The 27662-nt window shown below is 41.8% G+C and overlaps 1 protein-coding gene across 1 annotated transcript in view; it reads right to left on the bottom strand.

Moving 5' to 3' along the window:
* Nucleotides 1–27662, bottom strand: part of roraa (RAR-related orphan receptor A, paralog a) — a 187660-nt gene that overhangs the window by 60904 nt on the left and 99094 nt on the right. The window lies entirely within an intron of this gene.

The following is a 27662-nucleotide window of genomic DNA, read 5'->3' as shown; positions in this document are numbered from 1 at the left end:
ACTGTAACATGATCAAAGAGAGAAACGATTGGATACACTATAGAACAGATATAAGCAGTGCCAATGTGGGTACAAACGGCTTATAAGAAGCAGGCAGTCTGACCAGGTTGAGTCAAACCTGGGCTGTACTGCAACCGCAACGTATACTTCCCATCTTCACCCCTTCAGGTGTCAGCTCCTTGAGTGAGCCACTTTGGGGTTTTTATTTTTTTTAATTTTTTGGCTCTGGCTCCTTCTCCTGTCTGCAACATTGGTCTAATGCCCCAGGAGCCTGACGCGGACAAGCACACAGCCAGCCGAGGTCCCCTGCGGCCCCTAAGATGCTCATGCTTTGCAGGACGAGAGCACACTAATAGATCCCACTTGTCATGCGGAAGCAATGGCTAATTTTTCTACAGCTTGCATTTGAAACTCGGGGGACGGCAAGTTGACATGATTCAATAACTCTCTGTGAAAAAAGGCGTCTGGCCAGAGATAACAATGTTTGAGACACGTTTGAGGGGAAACGAGTCAAAGTGCAACGAGGGGGAAAACAAATAAGCCCTTCGGTCTCCTATAGACATACACAGAGAAACACATAGCTGATATCAACTCCACTGAGCAGGAAGAGGGAAAGCCGTCACCTAGGGGCCAGCAGCCTGTGATGGAGCTAGCATTGTTCCATTGCTCAGGGCCAAAAGCTTCTGTTCTCTCCAACTGTGACATTACGCAAGAAGAAAATAAACAGTACTCGAGTCTTAATTCTGCACTAAAATCAGATGACATGGGAGCCAGCGAGACCTGATGGTTCATTAAAAACCAGCAGTGTCAAAGCTTCTGTTCTAAGCTTCAGCTTATGCACAAGGCAGCTGCAAAGGACTGTATCAAGCAGCTAACTGGCTGATGGTTAAGACAACTCGTTAACCTACGAAGGAACACAGTGGCTGTGCTTAGCAGAAACCGAAAGAGCAAATAGGGTGGCTTTCTGTCAGAGCCTACGCTACTGCATAAAACAGACACTTCACAGCTTTCAAGAGGAGTGTGGTCAATGACACATATAAGATATTATTTGATTTAAGGGCACGATATATCTACAAAATGCATAAAACATACAGAATATGCAAAAAGTTACAGAGAATTTAAAACAACTGCCTCCAGCTTTCATCTGTCATCTTCTGAAGTGTTAACAAAAGTGTGGTGGCCTGGCTGGAGAACTTAAAGTTGTAAACAACCCTTTGCTTTGTGAAATGTTTGTGACAGAGGAAGTGAAAGAAACAGCTTGTGTGAGGGTGTGTACATACAGTACATGTGGAGGCTTTCACCCAGCTTTAGCCACACAGACCACACTGATAATGTTGAGTAGATGCTTTGCTGTCACTGACTATTTCGCAGTCAAAGTCAAGAAGAAACCATTCACGTGAGGACGTATGCTTCTAAAACTCAAGTTTTCAGCGCTGCAGTCTGCCTGCCTGATCATTTTTACGTTGCTTCATTGCCTAGCTGATACACTGAAGCCGTCATGAACTCGGTGCAGAGCAGTTCTCACTCTTGTGCCTACCACATAAATGCTTCATTAAGTCAACTCCATGCAAAAGGGGAATTTGCCATAAAAGGTTTTAGGGTATTTTCAGAAGTAAACCATTTTGTTTAGCTTATCACCAAAATTTTTGTGTGCTCACTTGGAACAACAAAAAAAAAAAATCCTATCGAGTGCATTTCCAGCGTGTTTGAAAAACGGCATTATTTAAATCATCCTGCAGTCGCCTCGTTTTTTTCCACACATGATAACCTATTATGAAACTTTTACTGATAGCAGATGATAATATGCAGTCGGTAGAAATGTTTACAACATGCTTTTGGTGTGTGTTCTCACGCAAACATTTCCTAGAAACAGTTAAAAACAACAACAACAATTTCACAGCTTACTCGCTATCAGGTTTGTTACTGTAAATAAGCCAGATGTGCTGAAAATGACAAAAGCCAAAGACATATTGTGCCTGTAAATGTAAGTAAAGTGAGAGAAACACAGAAACTGGTAAGACAGCAGAGCTTGTATTATTTGCACTGTAAATAATAAGGGCTCCAACCAACTACTGTGCTACTCCCATCTACTTAATGCAGCACGCCTAATGATAACAAAACTACTCCCACGGTAATATTTTCCAGGGTGCTGATATAAAACTATCACCATACAGACAAAGGCTCATCCTTCCTGTTGCTATGCAGGTTAGAAGAAGTAGGAGGGGAGGTTAGTGGGCCCACTTCCTCCTCTATGTGTCATTCAAAACCCTGTGATTGGAGGTGGCAAGGAGAAGGGGCCACAAAGCCAATGAATGAGTCAGGCGGTGAGAAAGAAGGAGTTAGCTCTGGGCACTGACATTGGCAATGCCTGCCAGCTCCTGTCTTCTCCACTGGATGGCAGGTTCAGAGGTCAGTCTGGAGGTGAAACTCTCCTTGGCTGATAAACAGGCTGCTATAAACAGACGTATAGCTTGTGGATTTTCTTTTCTAAACATCTCCTGTGCGCGTTTATGAGCGTTAATAGAAATTCAAGTTAAAAGGCTGTTGCCTGTGTGAACTTGTAGCTGAATTCCAATTTCTAAATTATACATTTGTCACAGTGGAAGGAGGGACACTCTTCGCTGCCTTTGATCAGTCATACTTTCCCCTGCCTGGGTAAACAATTCAGCATTTGTTCTCATGAGACACTGCCTATGCTATAGAGGAAGAGAGGTACCGTGCAAACGACTGGAGGTTAGCCTCCACCACATCTATCTGCAGGGGGGCACACATCCTGTAAACATGCCACTTAAACAGGAGGAGAGTGAGTCGGGGGTTTGGCAGTCACAGCGCTGCAGCCGGCTGTGGAGTGCGGTGCCATCGCAGGCGACTCAAAGTGACAGCACTGTAATGAAGTCTGAGGCACACGGCAGGCTGTACGTCATAATTTCAGGTTCCTTAAAGCCTGACAGGGAATGATTATCATGGATGGTTATTGTCACCCTGCCTCCCTGGTAGACGAGGCGTGCTCTGGGGTTGTTGCACCATGACATTCAAAGTTACAGTCTCCTTCATATAATGGAGCTGTCCTCTCAGCGCGCTAATGGGAGCGATCCATTTAACCTGTGCCAGAAACACACAGACGAGGAAGTTCCTAATGCGAGGCCTCTCCCGTGGGGACGTCACACTCCCCCCCCGGCTGCTCCCTTCCTGCTGCTTGATTCATTGACTGGTGCTCCTCACTTATCCTCATTCACTGTTCAGTCTGGGGAGACAGGGAGGCTCGCTTCCCGCTGCCTGCTCCACATGCCGCTGCTGCACGCCCGCCGCACACAAGGACGGCGCCGCCGCTGCAGACCCAATTGCAGTAGGAGGCAGTGAGGGTCCAGTGAGGGACTGGCTAGACACCTACTGGAATTACGGGTCAATACCATAGGCCTTGGGAATGCTAGCAGTATCCACTCTCCACAGTTAATTAGTTAATATGGCCTCGAAGATAGAAAAACACAGATCATAATGGAACGTTTGCTTATTGTCTTAATGATGGCAGCTGTATGGGACTGTTAATTTTAGGCTACTCCTGAGGTTGCTGGTTAATAATGGTGGGTAAGACGAACATCTTAAGAATGATCGATGTGGTCGCGTTCAGCGGTCCATCTCTTGACTGCTGCTACCTGCCCAATTAACAAATTGCTGCTACATTCCTGAGAGAAAATAATTAGAAATAATTAATGTGTTGCTCTTCTTAGCCATCACAAAGCTCCAACGAGCGGCTCGAATCGTTTAGGAAACGTGATCTTTGGAGCTGTGCTTTTAAGAAATTCAACAGTGGTACAAATTCAGGCTTGGAGGAAATTAGAATATTCAGTGGGCTAGGTGACTCATTTAGGTAGTCAGCAATCCATGAATGCATTAAAGGGGGAAAAACTAACATAGCGGGTTAGACAGTACAAAGCGCTGTTAAAAGCATAAAGATATAATGCAAGGTCGCTCTTAAATTAATGCTCGTCTCATCAAAAGTCAAAAAATGTGGTTTAGCTGATTCAAGAACCTCAGTGCTCCTCTTTGGCAGTCTTTCTGAAACTTTCATACACAAAGTCACTTAAACAATCCGCCCCTTTTTCTGTGACACACTTAGACTTATTAGCTATTATACAGCTATAAACTATACATGCAAAAATTTAATGATTAAAAAAGCACAATGATTCTAATCAGCTGCCCCCTAATATACTAAAACACTTAATCCATGGAGAGGCCAACTCTCTGGGGAGGCCCAAAGAAAAATGACTTCTCTGTCTCCAGGCGCTGTTATTTCTGGTCATTTCTAATTGGTTTTAAATAAAAGCAACCACTCTGAGACTCTACAGGTTACTTCATTGCATCACTATGGAATTGTCTGCAAATAGAAGATATACATCCAAATTAGTTTTAGAGGACACCACAACTGTCTTTCAGAAGACGAAAGAAGAAAGGTCAGGAAAAAATAAAAGGATACGTGAAGGTGGTAGATCCCAAAGGAAGAGCGACATTATCAGGATGACCCTGAGATCGGAGAAGCCCTGGCTGACTTGAGGCTTCGTGTCAGGCGCACCTCGACCCTTACAAATGTCCCCCAGGTTCATGTGCAACATCTCCCCCAGAGCAGTTCTGCATTGCTAGGCCTGCAAGTCTCCAGGTGAGTTCTCAGTACTGTTTGGTGGCTCGTGAATTATACATTGCAGCAGAGGAATTGACGTGGCCCAGGAGGGCCAAAAAAACAGCAGGCATGGCTTGGAGGCAGAATGAAGACTCTGATGGAATTTTAATTGTACCGCAGGGAACGCTGCGATAAGTGCTATTGTTATTGGTAAGACACCGCTGCACAGGTTAAGATGAAAAAAATGACAGAATCCAGAACAGTGTCCACCTTGACACCAACTCTGTATTCTAAAAAGACCGGTACACGCATTGTGATGGCAGATTCCTAAAAATATTTATATAATTTAGATATAATTTAAATTAAAATTGTAGTGTTTGGATCATGACATTGTTTTTCGACGATTATATTTTTTCCATGATTTGAATCTTTCTTACGGGCCACCTTCCAGAGCTGTTTACCTTCTATCGTGTATTTATGTGTCCTCTTTACTGATTGGTGTTTAGACCTCATCCGTTTCCTTTATGTTTAATGTTAAATGACTGTTTTTTTCTTCAAATAGCACCCAACAATAAATATACAGAAGACTGCTTATTACTGAATGACGTTACGGTTTGTTTTACTGTTTTTTACTAACATGTGTGGCTGCAAAGTCACAGCGCTCTATACTTATGGACAACATGCACAAAAGCCCAAGAAACATCGCAATGGAAAAAAAAGGGTCAGGAAACATCGACAAATACACAAGAAACGGCTCAATCTGCAACTGCTGAGCCATCCAATTCAGTTAGATTGTTTTGTGACTTAGTACTGTACTGCAGGTAAAAAAACCAAAAAAAACCCCCAAAATGGTTATGTTTCTGCAGCTCTGATGTTGTTCGTTCTGATCTTGGCTCTAACATACTATTCAGTAATTCTCCTCCGAGTGCGGGCTGGTCCCAGGGGGCCTGATGGATGCAGGAAAGCCCTGGGCAGTGGTCAGAGAGAGGCCAGCAGCACAGGCAGGCCTCTGTGTACTCTGTGCGCTGTCGGTTCCCAGCCCAGCAGTAATCTCCCAATGATCCAGCTTCAACCACACATGAAACCCAATAGCCTGTCAGCCCGCACCATAAATAAAGACAAACCGCATTCAGCAGACCACCCTGACTTACTTTACTGTTACGGAGCTGCACAGAACAGCACGAGAGACCACCACCGGTTGTGTTTACACTTATATATAAAGGCTCTAACTACATAAAGTTTAAATAGATACCCTACTCTGTCAGAGGGATGCTTATTTCAAATGGTGCTCCTCCATAAAATAACATAATCGAGCCCATTCTTTAATTTTTATTTACACAGTGCGTACAGAAAACTCCATAATAACATTATGCTTTTGAGGTTAGCGTTTGCTCTGTCAGCATAGAAGAAAACAGCCTCACAGACAACACTTTAAAATTCCCGTTCACGTTACAATATATTACCTTATCTCCACGCAGGTGCAAATCTAAAGGGGAGGGGATACAATTACCTCCAGCTCCCGGGGCAAACACACTACTTATGCTCCTTTTTTTCCCTCCTTTGTAACAACAATAATGGCTTGTAAGAGTAGTACAGTTGGCCAACAGAGATGAACCCCCTTGGGTTAACCTATTCAGAAGAGTTTAAATATTCATGAAAAGCAGCGTACAGCTGGTAAATAAAGATCATCTCAGATCTACAGTTTACTTGAGATTGCTTGTTTTGTTTTTCTCTGTGTTCGGTTTTCCTTGCAAGGCTGCAAAAGATGATTCACAGGCCACCTGCCAACTTCAGGAAACCACAGTGTTAGACTGCTTTTGCCAGAGGTATATGTCATTTTAACAGATGAAGCGCCGTTCAGCATCTGTTTATTCAACTCCCATGTCCGAGCTTGCATTTTGCATTATCTCAAGAATAGAATCGAAAGATAGGATTAAAGTTTATATGGACTCTGACGGCTTGTGACAAGCTGTTACAGGAGCTGCACGGGCCTGTCAATAGACTGTAGACACAAGGCTGCTGGAATAATCACGGAGGGAGAAAGGAGGCTAGAGCTTTGATGGCAAACTAATGTCAGCTAATATCAGCTCTATAAAGGCTGACTCAGAAACATACAGGAAACCTTTCATTACCATCACTCACTCAGTCTCAATTCTCATCCAGCAAAGTAGAGTACTGCACACTTGTCTAATGAACAAGAGTCTACGGGGAAGGATCACTCTATGCGAGTGTGGTGGAAATCAAGGTCCCACAACAGTGGACTCGTGGCGCTGCTGATAAGGACTTGGCTGTAATTGCTCAAAAGGGAGGGAACTGCAGCCCCATTAGGTCTGGTCTTAGCACTTGCCAATAAGCCAAACTGCCCCTCTGAAGCCTCCCATGTAATGAAAACTTCCTCTGAGATGAATTACAAGTCTGTCAATCCACTAATTAATATCATGGACTTGTCTTTTTTGCTTCTCTGCAGTAACAAACTGAGTGAGAGAGACCCGAGTGGAGGTATTGGAGGCACTGGAAGACATAAAGGAAGGAAAGGCAGAGGCAAACCAGCGAGCGCCCTGCTACTGTAATTCACTGCAAGTCACGGTCGGCACTTAGTGAAGCATCTATTTTTCATGTATTTCATAATTAAAACCTGTGAGTTCTGTAAGCCCGCCATGCTCCATGTAGATCAAAGATAGCGCTATTAGCAGGGAGTTCGTCAGTGGTGGCATTACTGAGCCCTAAAAATGACACTGCCGTATTCTCATTTACATTTCAGGGGAAAATGTATTTTCTTGAGGATTATGTCTGTTTGCTACATTTCAAAAATACATTCCTAATCAACATATATTTGGCATTTATATTTTTTGCTTTCCCACTGTCGAATTTTTTCAGTCAACCAATCATATAAGACGGCCGGGACTCATCACTCTAGCAAACCAAAACAAAAAAAAGAAAGAAAAGCGTCTGATGCCTTTAACGGGTTGGTACCTAAGCCTAACCTAACAAAACAGACACTAAAAATGAAACAAAAGTAATAAAGTCCAAAATGAATATTTAAGTAAATAAACAATAAACACACAAATAAGAGGATGAACGTCTGCGGGATGTCGACACCAACGTGACTGTCTTATTTGGGTTTTTAAATTGCGATGTGTTTCGTTGAGAAGAATATACGTTTTCCATGAAACAACAACAAAAACAAAAATAAATAAAGGAAATCCACCGTATTTTTTTTTCAGGAGACAGAGTTTTATTATTAAGTACAAAGATACACTCCACACTTGATAACGGGGCAACCGTGGAGGTGGACTACGGTTAACGGAACAGATCACAGCTTCTGGCTCCCTTTTCAAAGCGTTGCAGACAGAAATAACCCATGCACAGCAGATAAAGTGGTTGATGAAAGACTGAATATATATTTCACACATTGCCTCTTGTGGTACAGGTGGAGTGTGCTTCAGTTTGTTGCCTTCTCCCTCCCTGCTGCATTCTGTATGTAAATGTAATCGGAGGATAACACGGGATAAAGCTCTGCAGAGCAGAGACATGATGCCTCCCTTCTGCGGGGATAGAGGGATACAAATCTACCTCACATGGTGTAATGAAGAGAGTGAGCTGCGTAGCGTTATTTATTTGTCCCACTGACTCCTGGGTAAGTTGCCGCCATAGGGTGCACTTGTCTGGATACTCCATTTTCCCACTGACTGTAACTAGACAGATGATAGCAAAAGTGTCCCTTCTTTCATTTTGTATATATGTGAATAAATATATATATATATATATATATATCCCCATTCGCTTCCGCTTATCCTTTTCAGGGTCGCGGGGGGCGCTGGAGCCTATATATATATATATATATATATATTAGGGGTGCAACGATATTCGTATCGATATTGAACCGTTCGATACAGTGCTTTCGGTTCGGTACGCATATGTATCGAACAATACAACATTTGTAATTTATTTTATCAACTTTCCTTCTGACGATGCTGTCTGTGTTGAGCGCTCAGTGAATCTGCGTTCGACTACTCTGCCTAGGCTGCACTGTCGAGCGCAGATCCACTGAGCGCTCAACACAGACAGCATAGTCAGGAGGAAGAGCGCAGGGCAAGCTAGCGAGACAGAAGTTAAGCTCTCCTTGCAAGATGGACCTCCCCCACCCTCATTCAGATCTGGCGTTTGGAATTATTTTGGTTTTCATGTGACGTATGACCCTGAAGGTAAGCGAGTCATGGACTAAAGTAAAACAGTATGTTGGATGTGCCATGCAATGCTTAATTACATTGGTGTGAACTAGTGTGTTAGCGCAGTTAGCTCGTTAACGTGTTGGCCGTCTAGCCCCATGCACGGGGCGATCGGCGGTAGCTCGTTAACGGAGATTTGCCGTGTTGTGGCGTTAAGGTCATTTCAACGAGATTAACCTGAAAGCACTAGTGGGAACACAACGAATATGACTGCACATTTACGCCGACATCATCCTAGTGCAAAGACAAAAACAACAAGCATGCTACTAACTTTAGCCGAGTCATTTAGACAGCTGTTAGCGCGTGATTCTCCTTATGCTGCTGAGAATATAGCCCAGAAGAAGCGGATAGTATAGCTTTTATTTTGGAAAGAGACATTTCTCTGTAATAAACTCTCTTTTCCAAAGATGAGTGATTCCTCAATCAGATACAGGGCTTGCAAAATCGCTAGCCCGACGTCCCGGAGCTAGCGATCTTTCCAGTCGGGCTACAAAAATCTCTCTGCCCTGCCCGTCGGGCTATTGTAGGAAAAATATATGTCAATGCTTTTGCATTCTTTCAGAAATGTAGCTGGGTAATTATGTCATTGGCATCGGTGAGCCACTGTCAATATGTGACATATTGAAATCGCGTTTGAATTTGCGCTTGTTTTTTTGCTTTCACTTTGCAATGACAGCACTGATCTGTGAGTGATGATAATTTGTGCACCAATTCCTCTGACATCGTCTTATTAATCGTTAGCTTACTATGCAAACATGACAAGTGAAATCTCCCGCAGCTTAAACATGTGAGAGGTTGATCGCGCAGAGAATCGCTGAGCTTATGTGAGTCGTGTGTAAAAGTAGCAGTATATATATTTTAGTTCTGCTGAGCCAAATAAGACAGGTCGGGGTGAAGAAGTGACAGCCAAAGAAAAGCTTACCACAAAACGGAGAAGTTATGACAAATGAGACTATAAGGCAAAAAGAAAGTGCAGCTTTATGGTTTCATGGACAAAAGAATTTCTGTGGCTGCAATTTGACGAGCTAAATAACCAGGGGTGCACATAAGTGGTCCGCAGGTGCGCATTCGCTGTCAAAATAAAAAACGCGCACAAGGGTTAGGGTTAAATTTAAAAACTGTACTTTTGAGTTAAAATATATATTTATAATTTTAATAAATGACAAATTAAAAAGGCATGAACATTTTTTTGTATCGAAAAAATATCGAACCGTGACACCAAAGTATCGAACCGAACCGAACCGTGAATTTTGTGTATCGTTGCACCCCTAATATATATATATATGTGTGTGTGTGTGTGTAGTTTCCACTTCCTTTTTTGTTACAGGTTGCATTTGTTTAGCATTTGCGATTACCATGTTTTAGGTTGATTTATCATGACAGAAAAGTGGAAACTAGAGGGAAGTCTTAAGCAACAAACATTGCAAAAGTTGCAGTATTACAGTATAAAAATGTTCCATTAAAGTTAAGACTTATTTGGGTTATTTTTTGCCTTAATCTGCAAAGTAATTGCTGCCAAATGTAATGAAGTAAAAATACTCTACAACAGATCTAAGTTTGAAATGACATCAAACACTCACTATTTATCTCAGACCACAATTTAAAAACAAAAGAGTAAAAGTACGGCTTGTACGCATCAGCCCTCGAGAACAATGAGCTCGTGCAGTGATCAAAAAATGTACACAATTTATATTTTCTACTTGCTGCCTATGGTATCTTGCTGCTGCAAAGCTTCCTGCTGTCAATGGTGTTATTGTTATGCCATTGCGTAACAATGTCAGAGGAAGAACTTGTGGTGAAGTCATATGAAAAGAAACTATAATTAGCCAGCCATACTTGCTTTTTCACACTCACGGGCATAGCTGTCGAGATATTCATTCTTCCTTTCTTACTGAAATTATAACAGCTCCCCGCTCGACGGCCAAGTTAACAGCAGGGAGCGAATGGATGAACTTCCTTTAGGCTCATGAGGTCAGTGACAGTTCACAGCACAAATGCCCCGCACAAACATCAGAGCACTGTCAGTCTATCGATGAAGATGACAAGCCTAATGCACCGCCACTTTGTGGAATGCTGACCGCTGGAATACATGTTTATTCATCATGTTTTATGCAGCTGTCAACAATGTGACGCATTGAGCTAAACACGCCGTCTGACTATACCTCACAGTGGGCATCTGAAACATATGCACAGACAGCCCACTGACTCTCGCTGGAAGTGTGAAGAGAGAGGTGTGAGGTGGAGGCTGGGACGACGTCTATACTGCGGCCACAGCCATACATTCTCAGCAGTATGAAAGCTTGCAGCCGTGCCCAGCAGTAATAATTAATAGCATACTCTATAAGCATTCCATTAGGTGCAAGCAGCTGTCATAAACATCTTAATTAATTTACAAAGCATGCAACTAGGGAATTATGGCGACGTAAAAATCTGCTTCCCTCTGCCGCTCCATAGCACTGGAACAGATCGGGCTTTTAAATTTTTAAACATGCCTTTCATGTTCTCTAGAGCACTAAAAAGCCTTTGAACAGTCAGCTTGTTAGGAGATGCACCTAGCAGCCCAATACCTACGGGTCGTCTTGCTATTCTTTTCATACAGTGACAAGAGGTTTTGGGCTTCTCTTTGCTGCTCTGGCTTGACTCAAGGAATCTCTCTCCCCCTCGTATTTTCTTTGTCACAGTGACATAACTGCACAATGATTTTTTTTCCTTCTTTTTTTCATTCACACACTCCATCGGTTTTTCCAGTTTGCTTACATTTTTTTTGGTCAAAAGGGGACAAACATTTAGGAAAAAATAAAGCCACTGATGAGGGGAGAAAAAAAGTCTCAATTAGAGATTTTATCTGAAATGCAACACTTGAACCACAGAGGCGTAAAACAAACCGCAGACCTTTCACAGTGTGCTTCACATAAAAAAGGACATCCTCCTGAGGATAAGAGGGAGAGAGCAGCAGAAGGGCGCTGGCAAAAAGAACGAGGATGGCTCTCTTGCTCTCTTACTGTACCGCGTACGATATTGTGCCAAAGCAAGGGTCAGAGTGCTGTGGTAAAAACGCTCTTCCTTACCAGCTCTCACTCAGAGAGGGCAAGATTAGACTGGCCACTCCATTATAGGAGAAAGGCTTAAGAGCATTTCCACTTTCAGAGCGGGGATATCAGCAGCTTCTGACACTAAGCATGGCTGACCCATCGTTTTGGAGGGAGGTGAGTGGAGGGTATCAGCTGTCTTCCCAGGAATAGTTGAGTCTGGGCAAGATTTTTTTCCCCCCTGACCACTACAGCTCTTTGAAAGAACAACACACACATAAAACCCTAACAAAAGAACTCCCAAACAAAACCCAGCACTCTGAGACACCGACACAAGCTGCTGTTGTTAATGTACAGAATATTTACAGTCTACAAATCAATTTAACCATGCAAAAACATCTACAGGATGCCATTTACCAAAGCGAACACAGAATTTTAATGTGCCCATTACTCCGTGATGATAGCCAGGCATCATACATCCCTTTTTTCCCACTCCCATTCTAACCTGTCCCCCCCCCAACCCATCTCTCTCCATTTCAACCCATGCCATATTTGCTTAACCCAGCCAGTGTGACAGCACTCAATGCTAAAGCACTCCCAAGGCAGATGATCAAAGTCAGCAGTCAATTCACATTACAATGCATTGATTTGATGTTTCCTAACCTCCCAGGCCTTTCTCTAATGCTGCCAAGGACCTTCAGGATATTTCACAGTGTACCGCCTTTCCCAGCTTTTTCTCTGTATCCCCCCTCTCTCTCGCTGTGTGTTTGTATACCATAACTGCAAATGAAAATTTGGTTGACTGAGATGTTTCCCCCGTCATGTTTGCATATGATTCATGTATATTTTGTCTGCTTCCAAAAAAACGGCCTGACACTCTGTAATTCATACAAGACCAGCCGCTTCTGTTTTTTTTATTTTGGAATGTAATTATTGCCCCTCATCCACCTCCTCTTTCAAATATTGTTTTAGAGTAAATCACTCCCTTGTTCTCATATACCACACTTCGTTTGTTCCTCATCACTTATTCATTTGCAGTTCTTTACCGAGTTGGCTTCTATGCTTTAGTGCCTGCCATTTCCCTTTGAGGGGATGTTCAGAGCACTTCCATGTTTTATTCAATTATGAAAATCTAATATAGTGGAAAGAAAGGTGTGCATGGTGCTCGCTCATAACCATGCATTATTTCACACATATTTATTCTGCCTCTCTGTTTTTGGGTGATGGAGACTTGAGCAAGCAGCCTAGAAAGACAAATCTAATTGGATTCGTCATTGACCTCTATTTGCTATAGACAGAAAAAGAAAGCGAGTTACTGCATCAGTGTATAACAACCAAATATATTGGCTGTATTGCGATTTTGGAGAGAAGACAGCTATTTTATTTTCCTGTTTGTTTGTTTGTCTGTTTTGGTTTTTGTGCTCAGAAGTTGTCAAAATGCCTGAGCATCATTGCCACGGCACAGTGACACACTGACCTACAAGCACAAAGGAGAACTTTGTCTGCCTTGATAAACACGCAAACACAGAAAGAGGAAGAAGGGAAAACGCGTGTGAAAGAGAGAAAGGATGAGAGAGAAATAAGAACTATTGATTCACATACATTCCTTAAACGGCATTAGTCATCGTGGTTGTGTGAAGAAAGCTGGCTCTTTAATTATTCGTCAGAAACCAGACAAAGTCAGCGCCGCGTGAAGAGAGCCTATTGATTTCTGCCTGGCAGATGGGACACACTTATAGCAATTCAGAAAACCGTGTGGATGATCAGAAAGACAGAGATGGTGCTTACCATTCTATCTACAGAACAACAACACTGAAACTGGTATAACTGGCATTAGGCACTAGGGTAGGCTCGGGAGGACATCAAGTTAAACTCCTGAAGTAAGAGAACCCTGGTACTGTGAGGGGATTGTATTCAACAGATAAGTGACACCTGTTGTGGCATATCACAATGAGAGGTCCCTCCAACAGAGAAGTAATATGGCATTAGCTACAGGCTATATAGCTAGTTATAAGTACCTAAATAACTCTTTAAAAAGAGGACGGTGACAGCTATTTGATTTTTTATATTCATGCAGGATCTGCAACTTTTTTCATTGAGTGATTGATTAAGTATAAAAGGGTGATTTGTGTATGTTATAGTGCAAGTGTTAGTGTTTTTTCAAATCCACCCACCCAATTGCATCTCTACATCAGGTCAGTAGGAGCCCTCCTGCATTTATTTGTGAAGTAGAATGTATGATTTTCATTCTAATAGAAAGCAGGATCCACGTGAATAAGTGCACATAAAATGTTGAATGGTGTCTTTACCTTATACACCTTGAAAACTGAGCTTTCTGAGGTAAAGTATATTTTAATCCAAACCAAGATCTTTATGCACTTTTGGCTCCTGAATCTACCCTATGTTCATGTTTCAACATGTCGAGGCAGATTACGACCTGCCCTGAACCTTGTTTCTGCATGAGGTTTCTTCCTGTCAAAAGGGAGTTTTTTTTCTCCCCGCTGTAACCAACTGCTGGCTCGCAAGTTATCACTGGGTTTCTCACTATGATAATGCAAGGTCTTTGCCTTACAAAGCAATGTATGCGCCCTCACATGACCTGTGCTTAGACAGAATTAGAACTACCTGAGCCATATAAACAACACTAAAAGTATTATTCTTTAATCATGTGCCTAAACCCAACAGATCCAAAAGGGAAAACAAAAGCAATAACAAAAGGATGAGTGAAAGCAAAAGTCAGATCCAAAAGCTCGTGGTCAAATAAGTGTTAACTGCGACTTGCGCCACCAACACCCCTTCAGCCTTGCTGTGCTGGCTTTTGTGGTGGAAACAAAGTCGGAAACATTTTGCCCATAATCTCTGTTCATCAAGGTGGTATGACCACCATTAAATAATGCCTGGCTACCCGGACTGCTAGTTAGTTGAAGGATGACGCCTGCTGGTGAGAGCTATGGGAGTTACATCTACTGATAGGGGCTGTTCGATGGGTAATCAACAACACAAATTGCTGTTAAATGGTTTATTTTGTGTCAGCAACAGAAAAAAAGCACAAGAAACTCAAAGCAAAATATTGTAAGAAGAATTAGAATTACCACTTGTATGGCTCTACTAACCAGTTAAGCTGCAGTTTCTATCCACATGTGCCCAGACTCTGTTACAATTTTCATTGAAAATGCTGAAGGAAATGAAACAAACATACCAAGTGTGGTTATATGTAGCTCTAATAGAATATAATAAGAGAGAGCTAAGAATTCATCTCCCTGACCTGGATTTCTTTCAGGTTGTCAATGATCTGAATGGCTGATTGCATCATTATCGAATGTAATGTGGAAGAATAGCGAACGGAGAACATGACAGTGCATTTGCAGGGGGATCGAGAGGAGTTAAGAAGGTGATAGGGTACATACAGACATTCACATACACTACAATCATTTGACTGATTGTTTCATCACTGAAGCTTAGTCTGGATTTAAAAGATAATCTGAAGGTGCGTCTCTAATACAGGATAAGAAAAGAAAACACAGGAACAGCTAAAAAAAATGATGTGTATGTTACTTGCTGGAGTAATCACAAGAATTATATTAAGTATTACACTAAAAATATTGAAACCAAATCTAAAGTCTTTTGGGACAAGTGCAAAATATACATTCAAAGGCTTTTAGAAGAAAAGTCCCTCTGTCTGTCTAGCATGCCTTTTTGGAGCTGACTGTTCATCTTCTGTGAGGTCTGTGTTCTAAAGTGCGACCCTATTGTTTTTTTATGAGAAGGGCTGAGCGCAGAGCCACAGCCTCGTCTGAGCTGTGCAGGAAGAATTCCCCCTGCATGGCTACACAATACACAGACAGCACATTTAGAGATGTCAGCTCCTAACTAGAGAACAGTCAGTGAGGTAAACCCTCTAACCCCACGCCTTCGCCACGTCTAGCCGAGCTGTTCTAGAAACCCGAGTTAAAAATGCATTTGGTGTAGCCGATGGAGCAGGCAGACCATGATACTTAGGCATGCCACGCGGGCCAGTGGGCTCGCATGTGTTGCTCGCAACCCTGGTTAGTGAAATGCCACTACTGTATGCATCATCACCGTTGCTTTCCCTGCACTTACATAATTTACACAAGTAAAGGGAGGGGAGGACAGGAAAGAGATGGTGGTGGGGGTGGCGGGGCAGAGCTACGGGGAGCTCACGTCCAATTGCGCTTGGCCATGTGGAGAGACAAATATGGCAGTATGAGGGGAGCTCATGCCACAGCGGGATTTGATGACTACATGCTGAGACACCCCTACGACATGCTGATAGACAGTACGAGACCCCACCCCTCCTTTGCATTTACAAAGCCAAGCGGAATATACAGTAGACACTACGGGAACAAGGCAGAGAGTCTGAGCACATTAGAGGTGCACTGATCCAAGACCATGGCATGGTTATTTATTAATCAGCTGAGCTTAGCTAACTGCCTGCTTAGATGAGCAGCACGAGGTTGTGATACACTGCAGTAAGACGGGAAAACTGTTGGCATAACGCAGCTTATAATACACGATGCATTAGCTTGGGTTAAAGCTATGTGCCACGGAATATTTTGCATCTGCACATATCTGTATTTTTTACATAGCGTCTATTCCATTAATGCTCAAAGAGATTGTAAAAGGAATACAATAACACAAAGTGAGCAAACAATCTAAAGCTTAGCACTGTAAATCCATTTGTGCTTATTTGGCTGCAAACAAAACATTACTATGTGATCCAAAGTAAATACTGTCACACAGTGTACAGCAAACAAAGAATGTTTGCCCATTTGCACATTATTCATCTCCTAGGGTGAAGTCAGTGATGAGTAACAGCATGGCGATGTTGTCAGTAAATACACTCTAACATACACAAAATCAGCCCTTTCATGTTGTACTTTTGGAGTTCAGTGGCACCACAACGCTGCGCGCTGACAATGTTTTTTTGCCAATTTCAACACCTCACAGCTGGGGTGTCAGCACATTGAAATGGTGTTGGGAAACACAACTCTTTTAACTCAGAAGAAACATCTCTTGGAGGTAAAAAAGAAAAGAAAAACAGAATGGGATGCAATTCTCCCGAGTTTATCCCCCTCATGTCTTTTCCACTGTTTTTTTGGCAGGCCAAGTAATACACAGGGAAGCACTGGCACACAACACTCTCTACCTGAGCACAAAGGGAAACATCTCAGCCTGGAGTTGGGCTTCAGAGACTAATATGAGGCTTCGACTTCACCACAGGGAAAACGAATGTTAGGATCTCCATTGGATTATACTGTTGATGCAAGGTTTACAGACTGCAGTGGATTTGCTAAGTTCTTCATTACTTCAGGAGCTTCTTACACAGGTGCCATGAGGCTTCTGAAAACATCTGGGGCACAGCCAGCGGAACAGGAGATCCAGACTGTGGCCATTACAAGACACTTTCTTTCATCATCTGTGAGACTATCTTGCACATGCTCTCATTCTCCTAGAGTACTTGCAATGCTGAGCTGAGAAAGCCAAAGACTGTTGGACAGTTCATTTAGGATAATGCAGTGATGAAAAATGGGGACTCTCTCTCGTATGTGTACGTGTTAGCGCGTGTGTGCGTGCGCCAAATCATTTCTGGTAAATATATCTTTTCAAAAATGTCCCCTCTGCATTTCAAGCAAGACACAAACCACATCAGCGAAGACAAGAATGATTATTTTCATAACCTGCTGAAACATAAAAAGGCAATCTAAAGTGCAGACATATAATTATTTTATGAATTCAAACGAACAACACAAAAAGGATATTTCAAAGAAATTTCCACATAAAAAAAGATGGAACAGAAATTATCTTGGGGCTTCCCCCCCCCTTTCTTCAGACTTCAGAAAAGAGAAATTTATTTCTCCCTTCATCTCTAAATTGGATGCAATTTATTGCCTCTCCAAAGCTCATTTTTCACTGGCTTGCAGGATCCATGGGCCATGGCAGGCAATGCGTATCTGCCCGCCTCCCCTGGCCTCGGGTGCTAATATGTGGAAACTGGCCTGGGGATATGGAGTCCAACCAATGGAAGAGGAGGCAGAGGGACAGAGGAGAGAATCAATCCCTAATCGCTGAGGAGTAGGCAGTAGGAGGGGTGAAGAGGAAGTGGAAAAAAAAATCTGAGAGAAAAGACAGAAAGCAGTGTGTTTACCAGCAGACATTTGGGTGCTGTCAGCTGACTGGAAGAGCTCTGGGATATCAGAGAAAGAAAACCGAGTTATATAACCAGGCTGTTAAAGCAGGGAGAGAGGGTGTGAGAGACAGGCAGACAGAGACAGAGAACAAGACAGGGACCGGGAAAAAACATTGCCATTTAAAGTGACAGGGACAACATTATCAAAGAAAAAACAAACATGGCACACACACACACACACTGAGACTGAGGCAGGTGAGTGTCCAACAAGCAGGAATCTCTGGTGAGTAAAAATACAACCACCACACAGATGTGAACACAGGTCAGAGGTTATCACATTCATCATGCATGCATTATCCAGGCACAGGGTCTTGTGTAAGCAGCGGCTGCATGCCCTTAGAGCACATTGTTGCCTGAGTACTTCTGCATTCAGAAGGTTTTTTGGGATTCCTCCAGCTCTAAAGAAAAGACTCCCAGATTGTCCAACCAACCAACACCACAAGCCAGTACCCACTAAGGCCACTAACAGCCTCAAAAAGTCCTTTCACCCCCAACCAATGACTACCATTAGCTTTGCACCCCATTTCCATTTATCTGGCTTACCCTAACATAACAAATTAACATTCTCATTTGCACAGGATAGAAAATGAAGGGCTTAATTTGAGAAATCGGTTGTGTTCGACACCACACATGCTGTGCACCCACACACAGACATTAAGTACAGTTAGCTCAAGGTGCATTCTGTCCTGTGACCTTGCTGTTACACTTCTGCAGAGCAATGAATAACTATCACATTTCTTTGGCTGACAGCTGACACCAAGAGGCCCAGGTGATATACGAGACATGACAAGTGATTCTAATTAAATGTAGAGCTTGTGGATGTAAAGTGGCAGGAGGGGAACAAATCCTGTCCAGGCAGCAAGCGGCAAAGCGGCATGCCTTGCTCCAAACGAGATGAGCTGGGCTGTCAGGGCTGCCTCAGCTGTCCTGTAAACCCGGGCCCAGCTCCCCAGGGGGACTGACAGGTTTCAGCTGGAGGGGAGAAGGCGCACCGCAAGCCTCCTGCCCTTCCACAACAACAAACACATGACACACAGGCAGTTCTGATGCAAAGCAAAAGCCACGTGGACCATGTGCATCTGTCACATAACTATGTACTAACAAGGTACAAAGCATGGTTGTCTGTACCCTAAGCCCAGATGAAGTCTACATGAATGCATCAGCTACGGTGCGATTCGGTGACTCAATAGAAAAACAGGCTACAATCAAAAGGAATCAATAGATACAGGAAGCAAGACACCTCTGTTGATGCTGCATCCCACTTGTATTTTCACCATGACTGTATTCATCCAACTCAGGTTGAGAACAAAGAACTAGACATGGCGAGAGCTTTTTTTTTTTTCTTTTTCGTGTGTGTGTGCTTTTCTACAGACAGCAGAGGACCCAATGGTACTCAAAGCAAACACAAGTGTCAGTAAGTGACACAGGACTGCACTTTACAGAGGACACTCACGGGGTCTTCAGCTTCCCAATCAGACCCCTGGAGACGAGCCTCCCCAAATCAGTTAACCTTCGACCTATCTGGAACAACTTAGATCCCAGGAGTCATGGACACTCAGCTAAAAGAAAAATATACATTGCACTCTTTTCACCTGACGGGATCAGTCATGTTGGCTGGCATCTGTCCTCTCCAGAAAGTGGAAGAAACACAGCCTATCATGAGCCTTTATGTACTGTGATAACACAGAGTCAGGGCAACAGGCTTTCTGCTCTTTCCAGCAGCTTGGGCCTGAATTGAAAGATCTGGTTTACAACTTATTGATTTTCCACTATGGCAATATATTATTTAATGTCTTCAATCGGATACAGAAAATGATTTGAAAACACCAAGCACTTGGTTATTAAAATGTTTCTTTTTTCCATTTGACTGTTTCAGACGTACAATATCCAGGCACTCCACAAGAAAAGCTGTTAACATAATGGCTTTGACCAGCTAGTGGAGCAATGTAACAATGTATTGAATTAATCTACATCTATCCATTCCCTAAAAAGATAACTGTTTGGTACAGATGGACCAGTAGAACATTGTTGCCCTACGTGCATCAGAAACAGTGGGAGACAGGAGAGAGAAAGACACAGGGGAGTTTATTTTCCACTTTACAGGCTGCACAGGTGACAGAGCACCATGTTGGTGATACATGCCAATATAGATTTTTTTTCCTTTACGGAACATAATATAGAAAAACATGCTTGGAGTCATTGTGATATGAAAATAGTTTTTTAAACTATGAAAACAGTTTACCTCTCAAGACAGTAGTAGTCATATAGCATATACCTTATGAGAAATTATGCTACATGCTACAATTATGGTTCAGGCATCTGACTAGGATGCCTTCTGAACGCCTCCTAGGTGAGGTGTTTTGGGCATGTCCAACTCTGAGGAGACCCTGGGGCAGACCCAGGACACACTGGAGAGATTATACCTCCCAGCTGGCTTGGGTACACTGAAGGAAGTTGATGGGGAGAGGGAGGTCTGCCCCCACAATCTAAACCTGGATACAGTAAGTGGGAGAAAATTAATGGATGGTCAGTGCTCAGGACGTTAAAATGTGATGCAAAAGAGCATGACCAAGCATCCGTACAAGTCGAGGTCATGCACCCACTGAAATTCAGACAGCTCAGTTTGATGTATTTGTCAGAATTAAAGTACCACATGCTAATAACATTGCAATATATTTGGTGGAAGACAAGAAAGAGTGAAACGTAACCCCAAATATTGCTTCTACAGAATTACATCCCAATCGAATTTGCAGCATCATCTACCTTTTTTCCGGATGCGTATTCCTGAGCCCCAGTCAGTTTACTTTCTTTCCCCCTTAGCAACCAGATTCTTCAGTTTGCCCCACCCTCTGTCCAGCCCACAGTCCCTATATTTTGGGTGTCTTACAGAGCTGCTGATGTGATTAGAGAGGATGATGATTACAGTTACATAACAGAATCAAATTAATTTGTGGACTGACTACAGCAGGAGCGGTAGGAAATCACTCAACTTCTCAAGTCTCCCCTTTCTCCTGCTTCCTCTCGTGTTTCCTATCTTCATTCACCCTTCCTTTCGTGCACCCACTGCCCCCTCCTAGAACACACAGACACACCCCTCTCTCCTCCCCGCCCCTCCCTCTAGTCAATTAAAGTCACATCGAGGGATTAAAAAGAAGTAGGTCAGTGGAGCATTGCTGGAGGAAAAATGCAACAAACCACGTCAGAAGTCACTATGTCGACCTTGTGAAACACAGACCGAACTAGCGGCGGCTTGTGATCTCCCCGTGCCTCGGCCAACACCGGGGCTCCCTACAGAACCCAGATCAAATCAAAATCCCACAGACCAAGCTTTGCCCTCACCTTGATTTCTCTGCAGCTCACAGGAAAACCACCTGGAGGGCAGCCTGGGGAGGTAGGCTTTGGTGGCGAACACTTGATACCCTCTACAGAATGCTTTGTCTCTAGTCCCCTGGACAGATCCTCTTCAATTGCGGGATTATAGCAGTGCTACGGGCAATGAGAGCCCCATAGCTCCACTGCAAGAAGACAATGCCAATAGCCACCATGCTAGACAAAAACAGCACTTAACCACGGTGAAACACTTATGTCCCTTTCATACGGGGAGAGTGATGCAGGTCTACAGAACACACATTCTGACTGACTGTGAATAATTCATATTGTGCTACAAGACTGCCTGTTAATTGCATAGCTTTCCTGTTTATTGTCATATCTGCAACACAGTGCATTACTGTAGCTATAAACACTGCAAAATACTTCAATTTCATCACATAAAAGTAAATGGTAAATAAAGATTGAGGACCATGATGCACTTTTACTCCTCCTCCCGGCAATTACTGGTCACCATTTATTTCCATGCAGTGTGAAAGTCAATAATCAGACTCCTGCTTGTTCCTGAAATCAGTCACAGTAAATATTAAATTTGTCACATTACTGTTGGATGAAAATCAAGTTTATCAAATATAATTTAAGCAGGCATTCTCTTCAACCTAAAAGGAAATACATTACAAGCTCTAAGTGTCTGGAATTATAGAAAAAGTACATTTAAAAAAACCCACGTACTTACCTGTGACATAAGGTACACAGAGATGATTTGCAGTTGAAATACTAAAACATTTAAACCTCCTGGTGGATTTCTCAGTGATCAATGGCGCCATTTTTCTGCCTACAAATTATTGTCTGTGTTTCTCTGATTTCGAGCTAAATGTTGTTTTAAAACTGTTAACATTTTTTTAACCCAGTTCAACTCCTAATATAAAGTAAATGCTCATTAACCAAAGCGAAAAACGTCCGAGATTTGTTGAAAACGCGGTTCACACTCTGACAAATTACAATTAATCCCAGAAAACAGGTTTCTGTTCATGTGGCCCTTCGTGTGAATAAAGCCAGCATCGAAAGGCCTTGCATGTACTGTGCCATGGCATCAAGGTGCTGCTGTCAACATAATGCAGTGTATCTGTCCAAATGAATCAGCCTCATGCGCCATGCACACTATAGAGCAGTGAATAATAACAGAAAACAAAATAACAAGCTTGTCATCGCTCCACATTAACAAGTACAATTTTTACCTTATCTGCTTCCAGCTGTGAATGCCTTTACAAATAATGTAAAACAGCATTTTATATGACACTACCAGAGACGAAATGACAAATCTAATTGTTTAGCAGCACCGTGGAGTGAAATGACAAAGGGTTTGAAGTAAAGGGATGCTGCAAGTAATTTGTTTACTTTCTTGATAACAGCCATACTACAGACAAAAATGAGATTAACGGGCTGAGAACAACTGAAAAATGATGGCACTTTTTATAATGCTTTTCAGCTACTTGAGCAGTCTGTCAATCCTCAGACTGTGTTTTAATAAAGAGTTGTAATATATAATGTGTTAAAGTTGTATATTTTAATTCAGTTGGGGGGTTGTGTCAACTACTCATTAACACAAACATCTCATTAGGTTATCACATGGCAGCAAAGTGCATGCAGACGTGGTCAAGACGACCTGCTGAAGTTCAAAGTGAGCATCTAAGTGAAGAAGAAAGATTACTTAAGTGACTTTTTCAGTGAAATGGTTGTTAGTGCCAGACGAGCTGGTATGGAGTATATCATAAACTGCTGATCTATTGCAATTTTCCCACACAACCATCTATTGAGTTTACAGACAATGAAAAACAAAAACAAATCTAGTGTGAGTGCCTTATTGACGTCAGATGTCACCACCATGGTGCAAAAAAGCATTGAAGCCTGAAGCAGATGGACTACAGCAGCAGAAGACCACACCAGACCAAGACTACAGGACCAAAATCTCAGAGCAATGTTTCCAGTACCTTGTTTAATCTATACCAAGAATAATTAATGTAGTTCTGAAGGCAAAATGGGGTCCCAACCTGGGAGTATACTAAACAATGTCCCCGTGTAGTTACCTCATATTATTTTGCATATATAAAACCCAACTTATGTGGAATCAAACTTATGAGTGCTAAATTCCCACAACAGCTGCTTCTACTCTGAGGACATGACTCACTGCCCATCTGAGGTCTGTGTAGTGGGATGCAGTGGTTGTTTCATTAAAAAAAAAAATCACGTAAGTATTACTTCACTTGCAATAAATGCATTAACTCACTTAAGCATAGCTTTTATCATAATATGAGCTCAACCATCACATCATCACTCTGGTTCTTTGTTTGCAACAAAGACCTGTAATGAGTCTTTAACTGGTGACTACCTGCAGGCATTAAATCAGCTGCAATTCAGCCAGGTAACACGATAAAAAGGTCTTACTGGTTCTGAATATAAAACCATGACTTTTTTTTCACATTCACGACTTCTCTACTGTTAAAAATTGCTAATGGACTGCACATGACCAGTTTTACTATGTAAATAATTTAAATAATAAAGATCCATTTGAAGATAATTTTAGTGTACAGTAATCTTCACTAAGTTACATGATACTGATATACAACAGTAAGCTCAAGATACAACAATGCTCAAAAAACAGAAAAAACTGTCGCTGCAAAGTGGATTTAGAGAGCCGCGCTGAGATCAACAGAGTTGATTCAAGGTGTGGGCAGAAAAGCAAATCTGCAGTCACACCAAAGTCAGAGGGATTTGCAGTGGCATGCCTAATGCTCCCTTATGACCAGTAAAGGGCCTAGATGGAGGAAATGAAATAATTCTCTTTGACATCAGATAATTTAAAAAGATTTTTCCAAGCTAAGCTCATAATGCAGTTTTCTTACTCCCCATATAAATCTTTCCAACTTAAGTCAACAGTATGAAACCACCGCTTAAAAATAGTGTCACCGAGTGTTCCTGGAACAGCTGTAGTCCTTGTTATGCTTAAATTATGTGATTTCTCTTTTTTCATCAATAAAGATATATTTGAATGTGATTCCTGTATTTTATCTAAGAAAAATCAAAGGAAAAAAATAGAAAAGTATTGTGACAATAGCTCCGATGATGACGCATCAGGAGACCAGTTCTTTTTTAATTGGTTTAAGTAAGCAGCAGTGTTTTTGCTTTTGGAGTGAACAAGCAGATTATTTCCAAATAAGGATGGGTGAGGCCGACTATAAAATTTATAGTATGTGTTTTCTTACATAGCTGACAATATACTGAGGTTGAAGCAATTCGGTGTAACGTAGTGATATAAAAACACGTAAGAATAGTACACTTTTGCAAAGTATTTAGTACTGGGATGTTAAAGTTATTTTTTTTATTCATGGACCATTTGGAGTACAATCTTTTGGCCATTAAATAAGAACCTATAGAAAACTTCCAAAGATGCTTCCCCTGTTTTTTTTTCTTCTGTAACGAAGTACATCTTAAGAAAGGTTAAAATTAATGAGCAATCCATTTGTAAACCAGAGATGTCTAATGAACATAAATATGTGCATTTTTAAAAGCATGTCTTAGTTTTTCCATTTTTTGGATTACAAAGAAAAGTTTGGGGGTAAATGAAAGAAACATGTCTAAACATCTCCTTGGTTTAATCATCATTAATGTGGCATGGTAGTACATTGGAAATATATTTGTCATTAGCTGGTCAGCAACTTTCATGACATGATAGATTATCAAATACTGGGAACGCTCTTCATTCTGGTGACAAAGACAGTGAAAAGTCAAGAAGGCATTAATCCAAAGGCTGAACTCGCCTCTTTAATGGACTGGTGCTGGGCTTTGGGCCATATGTTTGGCACTCCTGCTTTAAAAGCAAATAAGGACATAAAAAATTTCTCCTTTCCAGGTCTTAAAATTAGGTGCTGTAAATGCAACCTCAGATGAACAACATCACGTGCCACATTAAACCATGTCATTATTTATTTAAGTAAGTCTTTATCAGTCTCTCACATCACCGTGGAGGAATTTTGGCCCAGTCCTCTTTAAAATGATGTTTTAGTTGACTGAGGTTTGTAGGCATTTGTTCTCTTAGGGTCTCCCCACAGCACTTCAGTCAGTTTGAGGTTTTTGATTCGGCCGCTGCAACACCTTGATTCTGTTCTTTCTCAGTCATTCTGTTGTAAATCTATCTGTATCCTGTTGCATGACCCCATTTTCAGCAACGCTTTAGCTGTCAGACAATATTTCGTTATACTGAAAAGTTCACGGTTGACATAATGACAGCAAGATCGGAGGTTTTGTGGCTGCAGAACAAACCCAAGTCATAACCCCTCCACCACCGTGCCTGACAGTTGATACCAGACGTTTATACTGATATGCTGTGAATTTCTCCAAATGTGGCGATGTGCTGGGATGTCTGCTCCTGGGAATACGGGCAGCTGTCTTAAATGTTTTTCACTTTTGAATAATCTTGTTCACTGCAGAATGATGAACTTCAAATTATTTGGAAATTACCTTAAAACTTCCCAGATTGATAAGCATCAGCAATTACATCTCTAAATCATTATATAATATCATTATAATATCAATGCTGATGCCTTTCCTCCTCGGCATTGTGTTAACATGCAGCTAAATGCTCCAGACCAACAAACCGACAAAACATCTGCTTTTAAATAGGAGGTCACATTTGGCGATGACCGATTATTTGAGTACAATCTTTTAATTCCTACTGATGCCTTAAGGATGTACTGGATTCTTTCCCCCAACACTGCTTCTCATAAATAAATAAATACACTGTCATGTTTTGTAGTTCATCTGAGGTTGTATTTACTTAATTTTAAAATCCGCTGAGAACCAGATGTCTTTTATTATGACCTAATAAGTAAAACCTTATAACTGAAAGAGGGTGCACTTTCTTTTTACCGTGTTGAGATGTTCCAGCCCGATGAATGGAAATGAATCGCTTGTGGCATTGCTGTGTTCATAAGGATAAATAAAATAAACCTGAAATTGCAAAGCCCTCCTTTGAGAATCAAACCAGAATGGTTTAACAATCTTTCAGTGGTTTGATCTCTTTTTAGGAAACACTTTTGTAATCTAAGACCTCCTGAACAAACCCGAGGCCTGTGGATGTGATCTAATCCACTTGTTAATAGTGCTTAACAGGGCTCTCAGCAGCACAATGCTTTCATTAAGACATCAAAATAAAAAGGAAATCACTCCACTCCTCCATAACAGTACACCGGGAATGATGTTATTGCTAGTTGATGATAGGCTGATCATCCTCAATGCAACTAGAGACACTTGCAAATTGACTCAATTTCTCCTCAGCCTGTGTGCTCTAAGATTTAAGAAAAATGATAAATACAGTCGAAATGAATAAATAAACAGTAAACATTAACACCAAATCACCACCCCTTGTTGCTTGAGTCCATGTCTTCAGGATTCCTCCATAATGAGCATCTTATCGCATCCTAATTTCAATTACAGCAGGGCCCATTTCTAGACTTCTGCATTTTAAAGTGTCTGTACCTCAGGATTCCCCACGCTTATCTGATGAGGAGATAACTGAAACAAACCTGATTGGTTTCATGACAAATTGCTGAAGGTCATGGTTTGAAACCGACTTGAGAATCCATTGGTTGCGCCTATCATACAGAGCAATCACGCGATATGTTGATATCAGAATTTTGATTAGATAAGCACTGTCAAGGATAACAGAAAACTATTTTGAGTTCTCTCATCTTGGCCTGTGCGAGTCTTTATAATGCGCATGCATCTAGTGCTTTAATTCACGGCAATGCAAACACACAAAAGAGATTATTAAATATATATCTTGTGATAAACACACAAATAAAGACTTGGTGTGATCTTAGCAAATTGAGAACAAGACTATTTTCTTCCTTATGTAATCAAAGCACCGTCAACAAAGAAGTGCACATATACTATAAGGGGTACAAATTGAACAAAGACAACAATATTGCCGGCAATTCTGACCCTTTGAAGAAATGGCCGTGACAGTGTGAAATTCCACAGACTCGTCACTGTGAGGATGAAAGTCTAAGAAAAGCAAGGGATGAAATCTGCATTCCCGAAAGAGCCTGCTGCTCTAATCTTTGCATTGTGAAGGCAAAAGACGAGTGAGTCAGATTTACGTCACCATTTGTTTGCTCTTTTTTTCCACCCACAAACGGCTCTTCCTGCTTCCTCTTTCAGACTTGCCTTTAGGAGATGAATCGTTTTACAGTTTA

This window comes from Maylandia zebra, linkage group LG7 (assembly GCF_041146795.1).
Source record: "Maylandia zebra isolate NMK-2024a linkage group LG7, Mzebra_GT3a, whole genome shotgun sequence".
NCBI lineage: Eukaryota > Metazoa > Chordata > Actinopteri > Cichliformes > Cichlidae > Maylandia > Maylandia zebra.
Note: the sequence above shows the minus strand (reverse complement) of the source record. Positions and strands in the feature narration are given on the sequence as shown.